Source organism: Galeopterus variegatus, unplaced genomic scaffold, assembly GCF_000696425.1.
Source record: "Galeopterus variegatus unplaced genomic scaffold, G_variegatus-3.0.2 Scaffold2100, whole genome shotgun sequence".
Lineage (NCBI taxonomy): Eukaryota > Metazoa > Chordata > Mammalia > Dermoptera > Cynocephalidae > Galeopterus > Galeopterus variegatus.
Window position 1 is genome coordinate 179219 of NW_007728211.1, and position 20434 is coordinate 199652.

The window sequence follows — 20434 nt, forward strand, 5'->3', positions numbered from 1 at the left end:
GGGGATTTGAATTTTCCTGGCCTTTCTTCCCTCCTCTTCTCTAAGGCGGGCCTCCTTTTGCCTGCACAGTATGTCACCCTCCTCTGTCCTCTGAGGGCTGGAGATGATGGAGATTATTGGTGGGATGCAGAATCCAGAAGAAGGCTATGGAGACACAGAAGAATAGAGGCTACAGATAAGGAGGAGGAAAAGAACTAAAGGGCCAAGAAAAGGACGGGGAGTGGATTTTTACGCTGAGTGGGGAGGAGAGTTTCCTGTTGATTGGAGGGAGAGGGGAACAAAGGAGACATCTATAAGAGGTTAAGCAAAGGGGGATAAGAGGAAATGGTTCTTTAATATAAGTAAAGATTATATGTCTTCTCACAGTATTTTGAGAAACTCAATATTTTTAAACATTGTTTTGTTTTCAAATCTGCCTAAGTTGTTGGAATGTGTTTCTTTGGTCAAAACATCCTTCTAAAACTGGTAATGGCTTCAATGTGGTTACACAAACAATTTTCATAACTTCATTTATTTTCATTTGACTGACATGCAATTCCCCCTAATTAGCTATCTTTGTTCACTGAATTTCCTCAAGTATTTTCTCTGAATTTGTCATCACTTCACCATCCAAAATCAATTCTAAATGAGCAGTTCTCCTTTCCTGTTTTCCTGAAAGCTGGGATACCATCAGATAATTTGTAGTTGCTCACTAAATTGAAGAATAAATGTAACATACACATGTGCATGTATGCTTATGCATTTGTGCTTGAAAGTGTGTATCCATGGATGGAAAAGTAGGTTGGCACATAGCCAAAAGAAGCCCCAGGCATACGTGAAGGACTACTAAGGATGATCTGTAATCATGAGAAGTCTCAGCACTTTTCAATGTGGCACAATTGCAAAAATGATTACTTGATGAAAATAACAAGCAAAAACAACAATCCCAGTAAAAATCAGGTTATGGGTTACCAGGATTTTATGAACCTGGTGTTGATGAAAGGAAGAAAAAGGCAGCAGAGTTGGTGAACACTATCCACTATTAAAATGGGCTTCTGTATATAGATTTAATTGGGCTACTAGTAGAACATGTCTCTCAGAACAAACCACCTAAATCTGGGGGAGGGGGAGAGTGTGTGTGTGTGTGTATTAGGGGTGGTAACAAAATATATGGATTAAAAGCATTGGGATTGAATCCTGGCTCCGTTTGTGTGTGTGTGTGTGTGTGTGTATTAGGGGTGGTAACAAAATATATGGATTAAAAGCATTGGGATTGAATCCTGGCTCTAAGATTTAGGCAACTTGCATCATGTTTTTAAATATATTAATACAATTCTCTTCAGAGAATTGCTATGAAGATTAAACTAGTACTATTTATAAAAATCTTGACATGGTAACTGCACATGGAAAACAAACCAAAAAATCAACAACAATGTATAATAACACTTACATAGTACTGACTAAATGTCAGATAACACTCTGTGAGTTTTATGTACATTAACATTATTAAATCCTCACAACAAAGCTATGAGGTGGGTATCATTATTACCTGTATTTCACAGAAGATGGAACACAGACATAAAGAGGTTGTGTAACTCCTCCAAATCTATACAGTTATTTTGTGTTAGAGCTTGGATTCAGCCCCAGACTCACTGGTTCTAAAATTTGTGTACTAGAATATCTTCTTTATAATAATAATCTATTATTTATTTCTGCTGTCATTATCATTAATATGTGAAAGTAAAATGTAACATGGGAACTGATTTCATGAACTATACAGTTATATGCATGCGTATATATTGAAGAATTGAATCTTGGACCAAATTGCCTATCAACGGTCTCGCCTATTTTTCTTTATGATGGCTCCATAAACTACTAGTGTACAGAGCTGAAGAAAATGTAGATTTGAAGCAATAAAGTGCAAGACAAACAGAATGAAAAACCTAACCAAAATTTTAAAGTTTCTCTTGAGACACATAAATAACCATAACTTCTTGTGTGTCTCAAAAGCAAACCAAGTACATTTTATTACACACACATGAAACCTCCTCATTTTTAAGTTGTAGTTAAGAGTATTTGAGCCATTGACACACAAAATACTTTTATTAAAATAATGTCAGAGAGTAGGGGTTGCTAGATTTCAAAGATTAAAAATACAATGTTTGGGTCATACTTATACTAAAAAATATTCACTGTATATCTGAAATTCAATTAACTGTGCATTCTGTATTTTATCTGATAACTCTAGAGTCAAGACACTCATACATGTAATTTAAGCCTTAAATATTGGCATATACAGGGTTTATAAATTCTACCAATTGTTAGAAGGTTGAGAAAAAATTCCAGAAGTCTGTCCTTAAAATAAAAGCTTTACATTATACATCTTTTAATAAAAGACATCCTCTCCACATTTTTAAAGTAGAAATCAGAAATTATAAACAAAATTATTATGATAAATAATGCTTTGTACTTCTTTATGCTTCTTCAAAAAAGAGCTCAATGCACTAGATTAAAAGACAGGCTTTGAAACTCGTTTCCATAATGTTGTCTCAACTAGGCTAGGTTTTCTGGACATTAAATTAAATCCCCTCAATCCCATGAGAGCCAACTTATCATCCTGAGATAGTCAAAATAAAACTTTGCAGATATAGAACTATCTCTGTAAAGCAGTACTGTAGATCATGTAGCAATATAAATCACTGAGAACGAAAACAAATGTATCATTGGAGGGGGAAAGGAAAAAAAGAGGATGCAAGATGGAAAATCTCAATGTGGTCAATAAAAACAGAACTGCCTTGAGTGTCATGTTTTCCACTGAAGCTGAAATAAGAACTAAGCAGGATGTCAACCTACGCATCTCAAACACAGTTTTCTGAGTTTGTGACACAGAGCAGGTTGTGTAGATCCATTTTTCACAAGTGAAGATCTGTCGTTTAGCCAGAGCAACTCCAAGCCAAAACTCCCATTATTGTGTGCCTCCCCTTTCAGAGGAGACACCTCCTGTTTTAAAACACAAGGGAGCCACATTTTGGGCTGTGTGTCAGGCAGCTGTTTCATGAAGAGAGGGTCTCATGCTAATAAACAACACAAAGCTTTTGCCGTGCCCTCACAGGTGTGTATGTGCTGGCAGGAAGAAATTTCTTATCTTTAATGCATGCAATAATAGGCTTAATGTTCATCTGGTAGAGAACCACAAAGTTTTACATGTTACTATAAAGGAAAGAACCGTGTCTTCACAACTCAATTTGTTTTACATTTTCACCATCATTAATAACATTCATAATATATAGTTGATTCTGCAATTGCTTCCCAGCTTTTTCCTTTTTGGAATCTTAGCGGAACACTTCTGACAGCTTAACTGAACATGAATCATGACAACCATTTTGTGCAATGATTGGTATTGCAATATCTGTAGCCAAATATATATGATGCTGTACTAGAAGAACTTTCATTTATTCAAGTTTATTCAAGTAATCGACATGAAAGAAAATGAAGCGGTCTTCCACAAAGGCAAATGTAACACAGGAAGCATCTGAAATCCAGTTTTTTTTTCTTATTTTTACTCAGTTAACTACTCATGATGCTACAGACTTAAACACTTGTTTATAGCACGTTAGTCTAGTCTATTGTCCTCTCATTTTTTTGTCACCTTGTTTATGAGACATATTTCACTCCACTCCAATCTATCACAAAAAAAGTTAGCACCTAGGTGTATTTTGCACTGAAGAATATAATGTTTTGGGGAGTGAGTGTGTTTACTTACATGATATAATTATAATTATATGATATGATATAATCATAAATTATAATCATGTTATGATTATAATTTCACTATCTAAACCAAACTTGTATATAAATCCAGCAACATCCCAAATCAACAAAAAGGAAAATTCATTTGTCTGCCCACCAGCTAGAAAAAGCAGGGACAAAGTAGTTTGGCTCAAGAGGAGTGAAACTCAAGACAGGACACTGCAGGGGAGAAATGCTTTAATATGTTTTTTTTTTTTTCCTGAGTATAAATAATAATTTCAGCTGCACATTATTTAAAGTTTTTGTATTTGGGTACATGCAAAATTATTATTGAATATAATGATTACTGTAAAAATCAGTGCCATGACTTTCGCTTCAGATGGCAGATTGAACACATGTATTTACTTTTGTGAAGGTTAATTCTAGGTGTCAACTTGATTCGATTAAGGAATGCCAAGAAACCTGGTAAAGCTATCTTTTTAGGTGTCCATGAGGATGTTTCCAGCAGAGATTAGTATGAGAGCCTGAGTGGACTGGGTGGGAAAGACCCATCTTCAATGTGGGCAGGAACCACCCAATCCACTGGGGGCCCAAAGAGAACAAAAAACAGAAAAATAGTGAATCTCTCTATCTATCTGCTGGAGCTGGGATACATTCATCTCGTCTGTCTGTGGCCATCAGAGCTTGAGATTCTTCAACTTTTGGGTTCCAGGACTTTCCTGGACTTACACTGAGGACACCATCAGCTTCCCTAGTTTAGAGGCCTTTGGACTTGGATGGAGCCATGCTGCAAGCATCCAGTGTGCAGACGGCCTATCTTAGGAACTTCTCTTCACAATCATGTGAGCTAATTCCCATAATAAATTCCCTTTCATATATTTATAACATATTCCATTGGTTCTGTCTCTCTGGAGAACCCTGACTAACACAGATTCTGGAGTGGTTATAGAGAAACAGAATCTTTTTGTTTTTTTTTTCCTTTTTGTCTTTTTTCGTGTCCGGCAACGGATCGCAACCCTCAGTGTCGCGCCCGTACCGGACCAGGACCGGCAACGGGATCGCAACCCTCGGTGTTGCTCCCACACCTTGCTCAGCCAGTGAGTGGGGACCGGTCTGTATGTGGGATCCGAACCCTCGGCGGGAGCGCCACCGCACTCCCAAGAGGTGCACTGTAGCAGTGCGCCACCAGGCCGGCCCCGAGAAACAGAATCTTAACAATGAATTTGCAGCTATTGATCTGGCCAATGCCATTTTCTCCATCCCTGTCCATAAGGCCCACCAGAAGCAGTTTGCTTTCAGATGGTAAGGCCAGCAATACAACTTCACTGTGCTACCTCAAGGATATATAAACTCTGCAGCCCTATGTCACAATTTAGTTTTCAGGGATCTTGATCACCTTTCCTTCCACAAAACATTACACCAGTCCATTAAATTGATGACATTATGCTGACTAGACCTAGTGAGCATGAAATAGCAACTACTCTTGACTTACTTGTAAGACATTTGCATGTCAGAGGATGGGAAATAAATCTGACTAAAATTCAGGGGCCTTCTACTCAGTTAAATTTCTAGGGTCCAATGGTGGTGCATGTTGAGACATCCTTTTAAGGGGAAGGATAAGTTGTTGCATCTGGCCCCTCCTACCACCAAGAAAGAGGCACAGCACCTAGTGGGCCTATTTGGATTTTGAAGGCAACACATTCCTCATTTGGGTGTTACTCCAGCCCATCTACTGAGTGACCCAAAAGGCTGCTAGGTTTTGAGTGGGGCCCAGAATAGGAGAAGGCTCTGCAACAGGTCCAGGCTGCTGTGCAAGCTGCTCTGCCCCCAAGCAGTCCCAGTGGTCCTTGAGGTGTCAGTGGCAGATAGGGTTGCTGTTTGGAGCCTTTGGCAGGCCACTACAAGTGAATCACAGCAGAGACCCTTAGGATTTTGGAACAAGGCTCTTCCATCATTCACAGATAACTACTCTCTTTTTGAGAAACAGCCCTTGGCCTGCTACTGGGCCTTAGTAGAAACTGAACACTTGACTATGGGCTACCAAGTTACCATGCAACCTGAGCTGCCCATCACAAACTGGGTGTTATCTGACCAAGCAAGTCATAAAGTTGGGCGTGCACAGCAGCACTCGATCATCAAATGGAAGTGGTGTATACATGGTTGGGCCCGAGCAGGTCCTGAAGGCACAAGTAAGTTACATGAAGAAGTGGCCCAAATGTCCATGGTTCCTACTTCTGCTAAATTGCCTTCTCCTCCCCAGCCTGCACATATGGACTCATGGGGAGTTTCCTATGATCAGCTGACAGAGGAAGAGAAGGCTAGAGCATGGTTTACAGATGGTTCTGTACAGTATGTAGGCACCACACGAAAGTGGACAGCTGAGGCACTGCACCCCTTTCTGGGACATCCTTGAAGGACAGTGGCAAGGGAAAATCTTCTCAATGGGCAGAACTTCAGGCAGTGCGGCTGATTGTGCACTTTGCTTGGAAGGAGAAATGGCTGGATGTGTGGTTATATACTGATTCATGAGCTGCAGCCAATGGCTTAGCCTGATGTCCAGGGACGTGGGAGTAACATGATTGGAAAACTGGTGAGAAGGAAATTTGGGGAGGAGGTATGTGAACAGACCTCTCTGAGTGGGCAAAAGATGTGAAGATATCTGTTTCCCATGTGAATGCCCATCAAAAGGTGACCTCAGCAGAGGAGGACTTTAGTAATCAGGTGGACAGGATGACCCATTCTGTGGATACTACTCTTTCTCCAGCCACCCCTGTCATTGCCCAGTGGGCTCATGAGCAAAGTGGCCATGGCGTCGGGGATGGAGGTTATGCATGGACTCAGCAACATGAAATTCCACTTACCAAGGCCAATCTGGCTACTGCAACAACTGTGTGCCCAATCTGCCAGCAGCAGAGACCAACACTGAGCCCCCAATATGGCACCATTCCCCAGGGTGATCAGCTGGCTACCTGGTGTCAGGTTGATTAAACATTGGACCACTTCCGTCATGGAAGGGGCATCATTTTGTCCTTACTGGAATAGACACTTACTCTGGATATGGATTTGCCTTCACAGCATGAAATGCTTCAGCCAAAACTACTATCTGTGGACTCACAGAATGCCTTATTCACCATCATGGTATTCCACACAGCATTGCTTCTGACCAAGGAACTCACTTCACAGCTAAAGAAGTGTGGCCATGGGCTCATGCTCATGGAATTCACTGGTCTTACCATGTTCCCCATCTTCCTGAATCAGCCAGTCTGATAGAATGGTGGAATGGCCTTTTTACAGCACCAGCTAGGTGACAATACCTGGCAGTGCTGGGGCAAAGTTCTCCAGAAGGCTGTATATGCTCTAAATCAGCACTCAGTATATGGTACTGATTCTCTCATAGCCAGGATTCATGGGTCCAAGAGTCAAGGGGTGGAAACAGAAGTGGCACCACTAACCATTACCTCTAGGGACCCAATAGCAAAATTTTTATTTCCTGTCCCCGTGACTTTATGCTTGCTAGTCTAGAGGTCTTGATTCCAGAGGGAGGAATGCTTCCATCAGGAGACACAAAAATGATGCCATTTAACTGGAAGTTAAAGCTGTCATCTGGCCACTTAGGGCTCCTCATGCCTCTGAGTCAACAGGCTAAGAAAGGAGTGACAGTGCTAGCTGGGGTGATTGACCCAGACTACCAAGGGGAAGTTGGACTACTACTTCACAATAGAGATAAGGAAGATTATGCCTGGAATATAGGAGATCCATTAGGCATCTACCATGCCCTGTGATTAAGGTCAATGGAAAATTACAACAACCAAATCTAGGCAAGACTATGAATGGTCCAGATTCTTCAGGGATGAAGGTTTGGGTCACTGTGCCAGGTAAAGAACCAGCTGAGGTGCTCACTGAAGGCAAAAGAAATACAGAATGGGTAGTAGAAGAAGGTAGTTATAAATACTAGCCTTGAGCACATGACCAGTTGCAGTAATGAAGATTGTAATTGTTCTCCCTATTGTGTTAAGAATGTCTTTCTTTATTTATATGTATATATGTATACACTGTACACATATTAAGCAATTATCTTTGGTTTTGTTCCTCTTATTCTTTATCATGCACCATGAGACTTACTGATTTTATACTAGCATTTAAATATTGTTAACTTTATCTCCTAGTATACGCATTTAAGTCATGGGATACTAGGAGAAGGGTAAATATCATCTCAGGACATTACTTCCTTGTTGGGCATAACTTTGCGCGCATGCGCCCTGACGCGCACGGGCGCCAGTTCATGCGCTCCGCGGCCACCATTTCACTAGCGCTCAACGGCACGTAGCTGCCAGCCTCGCCCTTCCGGGTCCCAGTGATTCAGCAACTTTAGTTCCGTATTCGCATAGAGCCTCCCCACCACCTCACCCTATCCTTTTAAGCCCTTCTTATTGGCTCTTTGCTTGATCTCTCATATCAAAACCCGCCCTGCCCTTTTTCCCTATATAAGCTGTGCCGCCCTGCAAATAAACAGAGTTCCAGCTTTGACCGCTCTCCTGGCTCGGTGGTGTTCTTTCTCGGCCCCCGGGGAGGAAGGTCCTGGGGGGGAAGGGCCGTGCCAGCGACACTCATCATCCCGCTCAGCCCCACAAGGGACCCCCGGCTGGACCGGGGTCTCTTCCCGCTCGGTTTTGTCGGCCTCTGGCTCAGGGAGGCCCGACACTTCCTCTTCTGGGAAAGAAATTAATGCATTTGTACACAGGATAGTTGTATCATGTTAGGTGAAACTATTATCTTATTGTCCCATTTGAAGATTAAGCATGATTTAAGATGATAGTATGGACACCAAGTTGACAAGGGGTGGACTTGTGAAGGTTAATTGTAGGTGTCAACTTGATTTGATTAAGGAAGTTTAAAAAACCTGGTAAAGCTGTCTTTTTAGGTGTGTCCATGAGGATGTTTGCAGCAGAGATTAGTATGAGAGTCTGAGTGGACTGGGTGGGAAAGATCCACCCTCAATCTGGGCAGGAACCATCCAATCCATTGGGGGCCCAGAGAGAACAAAAACTCAGAGAGAAAAAGTAAATCTCTCCCTTTATCTGCTGGAGCCTGGATATACTCTTCTCTACTGACCATTGACATCAGAGCTCAAGACTCTTTGGCTTTTGGGTTCCAGGACTTACACCAAGGACACCATCAGCTTCCCTGGTTTTGAGGCCTTAGGACTTGGACTGAGCCCACTACTGGCATCCAGTGTGCAGACAGCATATCATGGGACTTCTCTTCACAATCATGTGAGCTAATTCACTGGTCTTACCATGTTCCCCATCTAATAAATTCCATCTCATACATTTATAACATATTCCATTGGTTCTGCCTCTCTGGAGAACCCTGACGAATACAACCTTCCTGCCTACAAAATCTTCACTGAAATTTATAATAAATATATTTTCAGTGCATAAATCCACAAGGTTAGAGAGAATGGGAGGAGAGTCAGAGGGAATAAAATTTTGAAAACTGGGAAGCAGAGAGGATGAGTGGAATATGATTTAGCTTTTCTGAAAAAGCTGAAACCAAGCAGCAGAGAGGAGGCACAGATGCGAGCTGTTTCCTTACACTGCACAGTCTAAAGCAGCTGAGGAACAGGTAGCACTAGGTGCTGAAAGAGGGGGGAAATTTGCAGGGGATTGGGGGGTAGAACTGAAAACTGGAAGAGTGATTGAAACTTATGTAAGAAGTAAGACCCCCCAGATGCCTTCCACTGCCCCATCCATCCATTCTAGCAGAAGACTAGAGATTTCTCCTCAAGAGAGATTGAGCCACAGAAACTCTGGACTAGGAAAACCAGGAAAGGGTGAGTAATGAGAGGAACATAATGAAAATGGGAATGAACATGGCATCAAACTCAGTAACAACATGGAAGCTAAAAAGACAGTGGAAAAATACTTTTAAAATTCTTAGTACTGCATTCCAACCTGAAATTCTATCCAACCAAACTATCACTGTAGGCTGGATCTCAGGAAATTTACCTTCCACACCCAGTTTCTCAGGAAGCTAATGGAAGAGGTGCTCTACTAAAACAAGAAGGGGAAGGGGGGGGGGGGTTCGGAAATTAGAAACCCAATACATGACAGAAGTAAAAGGAATTATAAGGATGATGGTAAAAGGAATCCCAAGATGACAGCTATGATGGCCACCTAGCAAGCCACCAGCTCAGATTGGAGCAAGAGTATAGAACGTTCCAAAGGAATGACTACTCAAAGATGAATTTAATGCATCTGAATGGACTCTAAGAAGATTTATGCCTCCAGCAGGTACACAGAGAACTAAGCAAATGAGAGGGAGAGAGAGAATATTATTAAGACTTGGAAAACAATCAGTCTTATTAGAAAAAACAAAAAGATCATAGAATATAATATCCTCTGTGTTTTATATCTATGTAATCATAGAAATATAAACTCTGAATATTTAATGTAACCAAAAATTATGAGGAAAGTATGTGTCAGGGAGCAAATAAGGGTAAGATTGCTCAATCCCCATTTTCCAAAATAAAATAAAATAGATAGCTAAAATGAAAAAAGCAGTATGAGAATATTATTTAGAAATATAGATATCAAAAACAAAATAAACTAAAATAATGGAGAATGGCTACCTAAGGACAGCAAGAATGGTGGGGGTGGGGGGGAGAAAGGGGAATATTTTCCATAATAATCTTTGTAGAAGTATTCACCTTTAAATTATGTATATATAAAACTATGATAAAAGTAAAAATACAAATTTTTAAAAGAGCAATGAACTACTTAGCAAAGCATACTTAATTGCCAATGGCCCATGTTGAGTATTTACTAGGAGTCTCTCCAAAAATCCTAGTAAAGGCCATTCTGAGTTTTGAACTCACAAATATTTTATGTAACAAGAGAAAGCACAACAGTTCTTACCTACAAGAAAGGACGAAAAGCTGAGGGTAACATCCCCTTGATGAAAGTTTCCTTTTTCTCCATGTGCGCTATAAATTGCTTGTGTCTCTGCTAGAGTGAATTGTGGCTTTTATGAAGAATAAAGCTATGCCTATCTTATTCCTTATTATATCTCCAGTGCCAAACAGCATGGCACATAAACATCATCTGAATTTAACTAATTAATAAACACTTCTCGGTTTAACATAGAATAGGCATAATCATTTACTTTGAAATATTTTCTACTTTCCATGATTTCTTTTTTGACTTTTTTATTTATTAGCATATAGCTTACATTTCAAGCAGTTGAGATTTTCTAGTTCACTTTTTATACTGATATCAAGGTTAATTCCACTGAGTTAAAATCACATATTCCTGATTATTTCAAACTTTTGAAATTTGTTGACAGTTTTTGAAATTTGCTTTACAACTCACCATATAGTCAACTTTCATAAATGTGATACTTTTACTTAAAAATGATTTTCATTCTATTTTATTAGATAGTTTTCTACATATGTCAAAGAGGCCAACTTTGGTCATCGGTTTTTCAGATCTTCTATAACTTTATTGATTTTATTGTTGCTTGTTTTATTAAGCATTTAGAGAGTTGCTTTAGTCTCCCTGTATGATTGTGGATTTTTCTATTTCTCTCTTTAGTTCTATCAATATTGAGCTATAATATCGAACACATAAAGATTTAGGGCTTTATAGCTTTCTAGTTATTTGACTTCTTTGTTACTAGCAAATATTCATTTCATCTCTAAAAATGCATTTTTACTAATGCTTACCTCATCTATATTAGTAGAGCTGTACCATTTTTTGCAAATAATTGCAAAGCACATCTATTTTCTTTGCTTTGTTTTTAGGTTGCTTTATTTTTGAGTTCCTCTGTTCTATGAGTATTTGCAGGATTTTTACTTTAAAAAAACATATAGTTAAATTTCATTTTTTAACTAGTTTGATAATCTTGTTTTTTTTACCTTGAGCATTAGTTCATTTACATGTTATAAAATTACTGTGTGGTTGTGTTTATATCTACCATCTTAATCATTTCTATTTGATCCAACTATTTTATATATAACTGTCCTCTCTTTTCTTGCTACCTTTTGGATTAATCAAACATTTTAATTATTACATGTTCCTCATATTAAGTTAGTTGTATATTATTAGTTATATATTCTTTTTAAATTCTTTGGGTATTACACTATAAAATCCATCATGTATCACTGACTGATTTTAGGCTATTACAATTTTTTTCTACTTCTTTCCTGAAAATGCTAATATCTTAGAACATTTAATTACATATATTTCTCCTATCTTTTGTGATATTACTTTCATGCATTCTAATTGTACACCATTTTTAAATCCCAATGACTTTATTATCATTTCATACAACCAATATTTAATCATATTTATCCAGCTATTTATTCTTTTCTGTGCTTTTTATACCTTACATTTTCATGTTTCTGTCTGGGATCACTTTCTTGCTGCATGAAGAACATCTGTAAATTTTTTCTTAAGGATGCCTGCTTTTGACATTCTCTCAAGTATTATTTTTCTCAAAAAAAAAAAAAGTTTTAAGGATATTTTCCCTGGGATAGAATTCTAAGTTGGAAGCTGGTTTCAGCACTTTAAAGTTGTCGCTCTGTTCTCTTCTGTGTCTTGTTATTGTTGCTCCTTTGAAGGTCTGCTATCTTTTGTCTCAGGATGCTTTCCTTCTTCTCTTTGGTTTACAGCAGTTTTATTACTGTGTGTCTAGCTAATTTTTTAAATCCTGTTTTGGGTTCAAAAACCTTAAATCAGTGGATTGATGTTTTTTACCAATTTTGGGAAAAAAAATATTTGTCAATGTCTCTTTTGATATTGCTTTTGTCTCTTTTCTCTCTTCTCTTTTTGATACTCCAAGTACACATATTTTAGAACTTTCCCCTGTGGTTCACATGGATCAATGCTCATTTTTTAAATTTTACTTCTTTCTCTGTTTGTTTTGGCTTATGCATTTTCTAATGTCCTGTCTTCTAGTTTCCCAATCCAGTTTTCTACTCTTCTAATCTGCTACCAAATTCATCTACGAGTTCTTGATTCCCCTTATTGTACTAGTCATTTAATAATTTTCAGTTGATTCTTCATGTAGATTCTAATTCTCTGAAAAGGTTTTCCATCTATTCTTCTATTTTGCCCATTTTAATCTATTTCTTCAACCTATGAGTCATAGTTACAATAAAGTCATTTGCTAATTCTAATATCTAGATCCTGTTTGGGTCTGTTTACATTTTCTGTTTTTTTCCCTTGATTTTAGTTTTTAATATTCAAGTTTTCATTGACCACGCTGAATTGAGGCTGGACTTCAGCTTTGGAAAAATTTACTTTAACTTCATTCATGGGACACAGTTCTTCAGGGCTTTCATCTGAGACCATGATTCATTTGCTGTGACCGCTCTCCCTAGAATGTTTTAAACTCTAATCGTTGTCTCCTCTGCACTATGAGACTAACAAAAATTCTGCTCTACTTTTCAGAGTTCTTTGCTTGTGATTTAGGCTCTATCACTGCATAGTTTCAGGATCTGGCAAATAACTTGAGGGTGAAGTATCTTTATGCTTGTTTAATCTCCAATTTTGTCACCCTGCTCTCTTAAGTCCATCAGAAGCTGTGCTGATTTTGCTGACTAATTTTCTGTTTGGCATATAACCAGTGTATTCATCTTCTTGCTTACACCAAGAGTTATCATATGCACCCAGGGGAAAATCAGCTGCAGAATGTCAGACTATCTCTGCATGAGTTTCCCTTCTCTGAAATATTGACACTACTAGTTCTTGTTGCTTTACCAGTTCTCTGATGCCTTTAATAGATTGTTTTTATATTCCATTCATTCATTCTAGTAGTTGTTTTATATTTTATTCATTCATTCTAGTAGTTGTTTTATATTTTATTCATTCATTCTAGCACTGGTCTGCCATAGCCACTCCATCCTTCCTAGGAGATCTTAATTTTATTTGTTTGATTATTTAAAAACAGTTTTTAGCCATCACTTTCACTTGAAGAATAATTTTTCTTGAAAAAAAAAAAGTACACCTTCAATTACTTCTGGACACAAGGGGACCAAAATAGTGTTTCTGTTTAAAATATGTTCCTTTTTATTGGCATATTTTCTCAATAATGTATTCCATTTTTAAATGTGAGTACATCAAGAGAATTAAAAATATTTGAGAATATTGACTTTACTGTCAAAATGTTACTTGTTTTGTGTAGGAAACTCCCTTTAAAAAATGTGGCTAATGACTTAAGAGATGCATTTTCTATTCAAGAATCTAGGTAATAAGACTACAATGAAATGTAACTAATTCATAATGAAAACATGCCAATCAAAAACTTCAACAAAAACTGGCTTCAGGGGCCGGCCCGGTGGCGCATTGCTATAGTGCGCCGCTTGGGAGCGTGGTGGCGTTCCCGCCGAGGGTTCGGATCCCACATACAGACCGGTTCCCGCTCACTGGCTGAGCGAGGCGCGGGAGCAACACCGAGGGTGGCAATCCCGTTGCCGGTCCCCGGTCTGGTACGGGGGCAACACTGAGGGTTGCGATCCGTTGCCGGACACGGAAAAAGACAAAAAAAAAAAAAAAAACTGGCTTCAGGGGCCGGCCCGGTGGCGCATTGCTATAGTGCGCCGCTTGGGAGCGTGGTGGCGCTCCCGCCGAGGGTTCGGATCCCACATACAGACCGGTTCCCGCTCACTGGCTGAGCGAGGCGCGGGAGCAACACCGAGGGTGGCAATCCCGTTGCCGGTCCCCGGTCTGGTACGGGGGCAACACTGAGGGTTGCGATCCGTTGCCGGACACGGAAAAAGACAAAAAAAAAAAAAAAAACTGGCTTCAGGGGCCGGCCCGGTGGCGCATTGCTATAGTGCGCCGCTTGGGAGCGTGGTGGCGCTCCCGCCGAGGGTTCGGATCCCACATACAGACCGGTTCCCGCTCACTGGCTGAGCGAGGCGCGGGAGCAACACCGAGGGTGGCAATCCCGTTGCCGGTCCCCGGTCTGGTACGGGGGCAACACTGAGGGTTGCGATCCGTTGCCGGACACGGAAAAAGACAAAAAAAAAAAAAAAAAAAACTGGCTTCAGGTCAAGATGGCAGAATAGATAGTCCCCAGCATCACTTTCTCCCACAAATCAACCAATTTACAAATACAGAAAAGCAACTACAGCCATGCTGGGGCCGCTAGAGCTCAGGAGAAGAGGAGGAGAGAACTGTGGAGTGCATGAAGGTAGGAGAAGCCATGATGAGAGAAGGAAAAAACCTCTCTAATCACTTCCAGGATGGAGCTGCTGAGAGAATGGAGCATGGAGTGTAAGCCAGCAAAAGCCACGGCTGTGCCCTTTGGACGATGTTGCTTGGAGGCAGCAGGGGAGATGAGGTCCTTAGTGGCCCCCAGGCCAGCAAGACCACTAATAGGGTCCCCACGGACCCACATAGCAGTGAAGAGCCACAACAAATGAAAAAAAGGAGCCACTCAGAGGCCATTGAGTCATCGCAAGGGACCAGCACATGGCCCGTTCCATGGGAAGCATTTGCAGCGTGGATGGTGGAGGAGACAGGTCCACCTGGGGAACACAGGGGTACAGCAAGAACAGCTGATCTGCCCCCCAATCAGCATAGGACCACTCAGAGGAGACTGGTCAGGAATATAGAACTGCATGGGGAGCAGTTTGATGAAAAGACTCAGGCCCATAACAGAGTTTCAATACCACCCAGGTGCACCAGGTATCTCAAGAGCCAGAAGTACATATAAAGTTAACCATTAAAACCTGAGCTGCACAAAAAGCCTTCCCTAGAGAACCAGTAGCAAAGCAGCAATTTAACTCAACCACAGAGCTCAAGTATTGGTCCCCACAGGAAGTTCCCCCTTTTTAGAAGTAAGCAAAGGACAAATTAGTTACAGCATGGAGTTTAAACAGTGGGAACAGCAAATAATCCAACACAGAAATGAAAGAAAAAACAAAGTACCCACAACCAGAGACAAAGTTTCATGTTAACTAATAAAGGTCTCATTTCACCAAAGAACATCTATAAGACCTAGGAGGACTGAAAGTTCCCTAGGCTACCAAGCCGGAAAGGGGGGAAAGCCAGAGGCCTCAGCAATGACCCCAGATACCCACAAGCAATCCCAAGGGTGGGAATAAGGGCTTCAGCCACACCACAGCCAGCCCAGCAGCTACCACTGAGCTGCCACCAGAAGTGCCCTGGGTTCTCCCAGCTGGGGTGGTGGGAGACCTTGGGCCTCAGCCATGCCCACCCCAACATGCACAGCCAGTCCAGCAACGATCATGGAGCCACCACAGGAGGCTTCCTGGGCTCTCCCGAGCCAGGATTGTAGGGGGCCAAGGGCCTTGGCCATGCCCCCCCAATACCCACAGCCAGCCCAGTGGTGACCACTGAGCCACTGCAGGAAGCGCCCCAGGCTCTCCCAACCCAAGGCAGTAAGTGGGGGGCTGAGGTCTTTGTCCACACTTCCCCAACATCTTCAGCCAACCCAGTGGTGACCTCCGAGCTGCCGCAAGAAGCATTCCGGCTCAGGATGGTGGGGGCCTCGGGCTTTGGCCATGCACCCCGACATGTGCAACCAGCCTAGCAATGGCCACCAAACCACAGCAAGAAGGAACCCAGGCCCCCGAGCTGGGATGGTGGGTGGTGAGGGCTTTTGCCACACCCCCTTGACATCTGCACCCATCCCGGCAATGACCGAGCCACCACTGGAAGCTCCCCAGTCTCCCCTGTGGGAATGAGGGGGTGCCACAGGCCTCAATCCTGCCCCTCCTCCTTCCTCCTTTTTCCATCCCATTTCCTTCCCCTTTCTCCTCTCCCCCTCCCTCCCAACTGCTCTGCAACAACATCCTAGAATGTAAAAAATAATATTAATAAAATTACATTTTCTTTAATAAATATATAAATAAATAAAAATAAAATAAATATTGTTCTCCTGTGAGATAAAAAAATTCAGCAAAACAGTGATAATTTACTGTCTCTCAAGATGGAATTGAGACAAAATGAGCGAACTGCTAATAATTCTTGTGACTGAATTAGCATTATTGAGTTATTTCTCTCAGAACAGACAAATGAAATAGCATGATTCTGGATCACCTAGAAGTTTCTAGGCTAATAGATACTGCTGCATACATTTTTTTCTGTCAAGGAAAAAGATAAAAACTTAAGTTACTCTTGGACCTCATGACCTATTTGAAACATATTATGCCTTGTTTCAAAAAAAGGTTCAAGATGACTCATATAAATAAAAATTAAAAATTGCATTATAAAGTGTATAAGCTACTGAGGCAAAGAAAAAATAAAATGAAGATAATTGGATGAAGCTAGGGATAATTCTCACTATAAGGGTTAATATAAGTAAGCCATGCAACATATTAATCATCATGCTTCATTCAGACAAATAAAACACAGATTTCTTCATTTTCTCTTCATCATTTATCAAGATATAGCTGAACCAATCAATCGATGTATTTGAGAAGAAGATGGTTCATTTTATAGGATCTGGGAAAAGAGATTCTTAGAGGTGGTCTTTGTGATTACCTCCAACTTTATGATTGTATGACCCAGGCCAACTCTGAAGGTAAGTGGAATTAACACCTATATGATGTGCTATGAAGAAATTTTTGTTCTGTACACTATTCTTCTACTCAAAATTTCCTTCTCCCCAGACTTGGTCTACATTGAACAATCTATTAGAACAGAGGTTGGCAAACATTTTCTGTAAAGGCCTGGTAGCAAATATTTTGGACTTTGAGGGATATATGGTCTTGTCAGAACTACTTAACTCTGCCATTGTATCAAAAACATCTATGGATAATACATTAAAAAGTGGGTGTGAGTGTACCCCAATAAACATTTATTTACAAAAGCAGATACCAGCTGGATTTGGCCCACAGGGAAAGTTTGCCAACCCCTGTTTTAGACTAAGACAGAGCTTTATAAAACCTTTCACAGTACTCCCAGCGGAGATGCCCTAAGAACTTAACTTTAAAATGTCTTTTATATCTTGTGTTTTATCTTCATAAGTCATTATGATTGAACACTATTTGACAATAATAAAAATAACTAACAATATACAAATATTTCAAATTACATTATGAAAGTGCATTGTTTCCTACTGGTATTGTAAAGAATTTGACCTTGCCCAAAGAGTGGCTTGGCCTTTGCTATCAGCTTCTGGACAGTAGTCTATGGCATACCTCATTAGAAATGTGTTTGCTTAGGACGGGAAGTGTCCATGCCCCAAAGACCAATCATGTGATTTAGGATAGGGACTATGGGCCACACATTAACATTCAACCTGGATACTGAGTTCAACTGTGTGGGCAATTAATCAATCAATCATACATATATAATGAAACCCCAATAAAAACTCTAAACATCGAAGCTCAGGTGAGCTCCCCTGGTTGGCAACGCTCCATGAATATTACCACACAGCAATGCCAGGAGGATAACTCATCCAAACTCCATGGGAGAGAAAAACAGAAGCTTCACATTTGGAATCATCTCAGACTCTGTGCTGTGTATCTTCCTTTGGTTTATTTCATTTGTATTCTTTCCGGTAATAAACAATATCCATGAGTATAATAACTTTCAGAGAGTTCTGTAAGTCCTTTCTGTGAATTACTAAACCTGAGGGTGGTCTTGGGAATCCCCCAAACTTGCCATTAGTTGTCAGAGTGAGAGCCATTTTGTGGAGAACTGTGCTCTCAAACTTTGCAGTTTGGCTAACTCCACACACTACTATATTTAGTTTGTGCTTTGTTCTGCCTCCTGGTTATCCCATTTTATATTTAGCTATTCTCAAAGCCTAGTTGAGAAGTAAGGTATTAAGATCCAGGTAAATACATATCTGTGGTTTAGCAAAATAATGCCAATTACCAATTTAGCATTCTTATTTATCAACTGTAACTCAAATCACAGCATCAGAAGGCTCTGTGAGATGTTTCCTGACTCTACCTACCAATCTCTGTTGCTTCAATTAACCACTGACAAGCCCAGGGCAGTGGGCACTCATTCACTTACAGACCGTTGAAACATCCTCATAATCTGATTAAACATTTTAATATGAACAAATATTTTGATGAAGCTATTAAAAATGTTAACATGTTAGCATGCATCCACATATAACTCTCCACTGAAGTTAGTAACAACTTCAATGTATTTTGATTCTTCAGATCCATGTGATATATTGTGTTCAATTTGGGACACCATATTTTAAGGGGATTATGATAAATTAAAGTGTACAACTCTAGTTGTGGAAAGTGGGAGGAGAGTGAGTATATTTTTTAAAATGTCAAAAAATATTTTTTAATTGGAAAAGGCAAAGATGAAACATTTGTGAGTAATAATAGCTGTCAGCAAATAAAGGATAATTTTGTGGAAGAGGAAACTTATTTCTTCCCTGCTTTTCCACAGACAAATGGAAGAACAAAGATGAATAAGTAAAAATAAAATAAATATCCATTTTGAATCATTTTCAAAACATTTTTTAACCATCTAGAACTTTCCAACAATGGAATGGGTTGCTTTATGAAGTTATGCCTTTTTTGTCATTAAAGGTATTCAAGCAGAGTCTGAATTATCATTCATTCCGTGACTCATTCATTCAATAAATATTTATGGGGATATATTATGTTCAAGGCACTATGCTGAGACCACAGGCGAGGTGAAGATGAATCAGAGCGAATTCTTCCCAGACAGAGGAGCCAAGACACGAACTAAATAATCAGAATACAAGGTAGGAAAGAAAAGGTGTCCCAGGAGATGTACAGATAATGTACAGGAATGCAGATGAGGAAGGCACAACTTCCAGCTCATGAATTTTGGAGAAGAGTTCTCTTCTTGCCCATGTCTATTCTCCACAGAGCAGCAGCAAATGAGTTCATGCAACACACCTGACCAAAGCTCTTCAAACTTCCAGCTCATGAATTTTGGAGAAGAGTTCTCTTCTTGCCCACGTCTATTCTCCACAGAGCAGCAGCAAATGAGTTCATGCAACACACCTGACCAAAGCTCTTCAACGTTCTTCCAAGGCACATAAAACAAAAGCAAAATTGTGCCATATTGGCTTCTGCCTTCAGCTCCCCAGGCACCAGCTGCAGTCCTCTTTTCTTTTTCTGGAGCACACCCAGATCATTCTTCTGAAGACCTCCCCATGCACCAGCTGCAGTCCTCTTTTCTTTTTCTGGAGCACACCCAGATCATTCTTCTGAAGACCTTTCCATTTGTTGGTTCATCTGCCGACTACTCCACTCCCAGATCCTGGTGTGGTTCACAATTTCTTATTTTCCAGTTTTCAGCTCCCACACCATTATCTCTTTGAGGGCATCCTCAACCACCCTTCCTAAGGGCTTTCCTTTATTTCCTATCTCTCTACAGCTATTCCCATTCTGTTTTCCTCCTAGTACTACTGAGATCTGAAATTGTCCTTTCTCTTGTTCATCTATTTGTAAATTGCCTATTGTCTGTGTTTCTCACCTAGAACTTAACAAGAATGAGGATTTGAATGTCTTTTTGCTGCTGTTTCTCCATCATTGAGATTAGAACAATGCCTAACACATTGTAGGCATACAATAAATACTGTTGATGGTGGACTGAATGAAGAGTTTTTTGCACAGGGCTACTACTGAGATCTGAAATTGTCCTTTCTCTTGTTCATCTATTTGTAAATTGCCTATTGTCTGTGTTTCCCACCTAGAACTTAACAAGAATGAGGATTTGAATGTCTT

The 20434-nt window shown here is 40.2% G+C and overlaps 1 pseudogene; it reads left to right on the forward strand.

The window, feature by feature from the left end:
• LOC103596752 overlaps positions 1-7684 on the forward strand; it is a 24330-nt pseudogene extending 16646 nt beyond the window's left edge.
• Positions 7685-20434: the final 12750 nt, after the last annotated feature.